A 5,094-nucleotide genomic window follows, 5' to 3' on the forward strand; every position below is an offset into this window, starting at 1 on the left:
CCATCTCAGAGGTAGTGGGAAAGAAAGGGTTTGTAAAGGAGGCTGGGAGGGGGAGAAAGTAGACCTGTTTAGAAAGGTCTTTTGGAGAAACTCCAATCTTTGTTGTCTGGAAATCATCAGTTCAGTTCACAGGTTAGCAGTGGCAGCTCAATCCACGCATGAACACTTCACAGTTCAGTAGAGTCAGGGTAGCAACAACGTTGACACAACATAGCAGAGATAGATAAGCCTCAGCCTAGGCACCAATCAGCAGGAGGGACAAAGAGGAATGCCAGATGTTCTCAGCTGTGACAAGGAGGAATGCCAGATGTTCTCAGCTGTGCCTCTCTCAGAGAAGCAAAGACTAGAGAAGACCTGAGACCCACTAGCATTGCACAGCTATGCTCTATAAGCAAGCCTGGCTCAGCCTCCCATCACTGTCATTCAAGTCCTATGTATACCTTCCAAATAGCAAGACTCCTCCACAGTCTTGCCTCAGCACATGTCTTGCCTCAACATGTATCTTGCATCTGTCTCAACTGACATCATTCTGACAATGAGATTGAGTCCACTGAAGTAGCAAGAAACTGCAGCACATCATGAAGTTGTTTGGTGCTTTCTCTCTATGGAGTCTCAACAAATGCAGATCAAGTATGCAATGTAAGCAGATCAATACATACATGCTGTTAGCAAAGAATTTTCATTATTTACCCTTTCACGTGATTGCTTTAGCAGAATTTCTTTTTATCTGTGTCTACTTCTGCTAAATGGTCTTCAGGAGTCTTTCACCAATGTCCACTTTAGCTAAGCCTTCCTTCTAGTATTTACTCCAGCAAAACAATATCCAACCAACTTTCCAAAGAACCTTAAAATTTCCACTTCAACAAAAGATCCATTTCAAGCACATTTTTTACTGTTTTTTTTGCATGAAATTTTATATCCTCAAAACTTAAAATCAAAGATGTAGATACATTGGGAGACTATTAGTGTACTTTCCACAGCTTATTATGTAACTATTATAGCTAAAATTTATGGAAGCATTTACAGTAGTAAGTTGCTATATTTATTTCTAAGTACTGAAAACCTAAGTGTGTCAATTGAGCTCTGCGTTTCCCATGCCATATCTGTCTGTGTGGATTAACTCATCCTGTGTACAAAAGTGACAATAATAGTATCTTACTTAAAAGAAATAGAAAACATTTAAGATTCCCCAAGATATCCTTCCTGCCTTGAAAACATTCATGGTTCACTCCATATTTACTTGACAGTGACTTCAGTTTGTCACCTAGAATTTAGCAGGTCTTATTATAAAATTAGGGACATGTTCCCTCCTCAATCTTGATTTAACCTGATACTTTGAATCTCCTAGAAAACCATCCATTTCATCTACATTTTTCAATTTTGTTGAGTCTAAGCTTTTGTAGTAGAATCTGATAACTTTTGAATTTCCTGTTTCTATTTTTATGTTTCCTTTTCATGTTTGATTTTGTTAATTTAGATACTGTCTTTGTGTCCTTTTCTTAGTTTTTCTAAGAGTCTATGTATCTTGGAAATTTTCTCATAGAACTAGCTCTTAGTTTTGTTCATTCTCTGTAAAATTCTCCTCTGTGATTTCAGCCTTGATGATTTCTTGCCATCTACTTCTCTTGAGTGTATTTGCTACTTTCTGTTATAGAGCTTTCTGATGTGTTAAGTTCCTAGTTATTCCTCAAACAATTCCACAAAGTAGAAACAGAAGGAACACTACCTAATTCATTCTATGAAGCCATGGTTACACTGATACCTAAACCACACAAAGACCCAACAAAGAAGGAGAACTTCAGGCCAATTTCATTTATGAATATCGATGCAAAAATACTCAAGAATATTCTTGCAAACCCAATCCAAGAACACATCAAAATGGTCATCAACTAGGCATCATACCACAGATGAATGCATGGTTCAATAAATGAAACTTCATCAACATAAACTGCTATTTAAACGAACCCAAAGAAAAAAGTCACATCATCTAATTTGGTGCTGAAAAAGCCTTTGACAAAATACAACTCCCCTTCCTGTTAAAAATCTTGGAGAGATCAGGAATTCATGGCATATATCTAAACATAATAAAGGCAATATATATCAAACCAGCAGTCAACATCAAATTCAATAGCAAAAAGGTAGAAGCAATTCCATTAATCTCAGGTACAAGACTGCCACCTCTCTCCCTCTCTATTCAATATAGTACTTGAAGTTGTAGCTAGAGCAATGAGACAACAAAGGATATCAAAAAGATACAAATTGCAAAAAGAAGAAGTCAGTCTATCAGTTTTTGCAGATGAAATGATAGTACACATAAGCAACCTCAAAAATTCCAGCAGAGAACTCCTATAGCTGACAAACAACTTTAGCACAGTGGATGGATATAAAATAAATCATACGAAACAGTAGCCTTTCTTTATAAGAATTATAAGCAGACTAAAAGAGAAAGTAGGGAAACAACATCCTTCACAAAAGCCACAAACAATATAAAATATCTTGGGGTAAGTCTTACTAAGCAAGTGAAAAGTCTATATCACAAGTACTTCATGTTCTAGAAGAAAGAAATAGAAGACCACAGAAAATGGAAAGATCTCCCATGGTCATCAATCGTTAGGACTGACACAGTGAAAATAGGTGCCTTACCAAATGCAATCTACAGATTCAATTCAATTCAATTCCTATCTCAATTCAATTACATTTACACAGACATAGAAAAAGCAATTTTCAAATTCATGTGGAAAAATAAAATAACCAGGATATTCAGAACAATTCTCAAACATAAAAATAATCTTTTGGGGAAATCACTTTCCCTGATCTCATGCTTTACTAAAAATCCAAAGTGGTAAGTCCATATGGTGTTTTTACAGAGACAGACAGTTAGATCAATGAAATAGATTTAAAGACCCATGAATAAATCCACACACCTATTGTCATGTGATCTTTGCAGAGCAAGCCAAAACCATACAGTAGAAAAAAGAAATAATCTTTAATAAATGGTACAGTACATGCTGGTAAGGATGTAGGAAAAGAGCAACACTCCTACATTGCTTCACTGGGAGTGAAATTTTGCACAAGCACACTGGAAACCAATCTGTTGGTTTCTTAGAAAATTTGCACTGATAGGTCTTCCTTTGTAAGTTACTTGACCATTTTCCCTTACTGCTTTTAATATTCTTTTTTGTTTTGTGAATTTGGTCTTTTGATTATTAAGTTATGGGAAACTACTATATTTCTCATGCATATTTATGCAACTAAGACTGAATTGAATACTATGCTCCCATGATTTAATTTATGATTGTATATGTCTTATAACCTCCACTCCCTCTAATCTGACATCAATTGTTTTAAGTTTGAAAGTATAAGATGTAGTTGACAATGGATACAATTTCAGGGGCATCTTGATACTTGATCTCAGTCATAGGCCCAATCAGCAACAAGGAGTACCTCTACTGAGCACAAGGATTAGAGTCTCTATAATCAAGCAAAATGGACAGATACTTGAATAACTTTCATGAAATGACTTCCTCCACTTGAGAAAAAAATATCATCTTTTCTGACACTTTAAATGTTTGAATATCAAATAAATGATTTTGAATTATAAAAATAGAAAATCTGCAATATTTCTAACTCAAAGCTCCACTGTAGTATTTCTGGGTATATACCCAAAGGATACTCCACCAATCCACAGTGCCGTCTACGACACTGTGTTCACAACATATTTATTCATTAAAGCCAGAAATTGGTTTTATGTTAATGTCTTTAAGACTCTTGGAATTAATTTTTGTGTGACTTGTGAGACATGGCTGTACATTAATTATCTTATATGTGGAAATAGAACTTTCCTGCACTATTTAATGAAGAGACTGACACTACTCCAGTGTGTGTTGTTAACATCTTTGGCAAAGATTAGTGGCTGCAATATAGTGAAGGACACAATGTCTTTATCTTCTCTCCTGTTCAATTATTCCATGTGTCTGGTTTGGTGTCACAACAGTCATGTTTTGTTGTTGTTGTTTGTTTGTTTGTTTGTTACTCTTTCTTTGTCTAACTTTGGCTTTATAATATAGTTTGAAACCAAGTATTGTGATAATTTAAAATATATATATATAAAATTTGTTCTAATAAGAATTTACCAAAAGATGTCAACTTATAACAAGGATATATGCTCCATTATATTCCTAGCAGCCTTATTTATTATAGCCAGAAGCTGGAAATAACCCAGATGCTCTGCAAAAGAGGAATGGATACAGAAAATGTGATATATTTACACAATGGAGTGCTACTCAGCTATTAAAACAGTGACTTCATGAGATTTGCAGGTGAATGGATGGACTAGAAAATATCCTGAATGAAGAAAATAAAGCACTAAAGAACACACATGGTATGCACTCACTGATAAGTGGATATTAGCCAAAAAGCTTGGAATACCCATGATAAAAGTCACAGACCCTATGAAGTTCAAGAAGAAGGAAGATGAAAGTGTGGATGTTTCAGTCCTACTTAGAAGGGGGACCAAAAGTATAATGAGAAGTAGAGGGAGTGAGGGACCTGGGAGGAAGAGAGGAGGGGAAGGAAAAAGGGAGCAGGATCAGGTGTGAGAGGAGACCTGGGAGAAGAGGGTCAGGTTGTTGAATCGAGGTGTGTAGCAGTGGGGGATGGGAAACTGGAGGTAGCCACTAGGAAGTCCAAGATACTAGGAAATCAACAGTCTCCCAGGACCTAAATGGGATGACATTTGTTGAACTACCCAACAAAAATATTCAGAGGTTAGGCACAGCCCCTGGTTGAGGGATTGGGCCTCCCACCCACCTCAAAAATTTAACCCAGACTTATTCCTATCTAGAGGAAATATAGGAACATAGAGTGGAGCAGAGAATGAAGGAAAGGCCAACCAGATACTGCCCTAGCTAAGGGATCTATCCCAACTGCAGACACAAAACCCAGACACTATTGCAAGTACCAAGAAGAGCTTGCCGACAGGAGCCCGGTTTAGCTGACCTTGAGAAACTGCCAGAGTCTAATTCGTACAAATACAGATGCTTGCAGTCAGCCATTGGACTGAGCACAGGACTCCAATGGAGGAGTTAGGGGAAG

This window comes from Grammomys surdaster, unplaced genomic scaffold, assembly GCF_004785775.1.
Source record: "Grammomys surdaster isolate TR1022 unplaced genomic scaffold, NIH_TR_1.0 242, whole genome shotgun sequence".
In the NCBI taxonomy this organism is placed as follows: Eukaryota; Metazoa; Chordata; class Mammalia; order Rodentia; family Muridae; genus Grammomys; species Grammomys surdaster.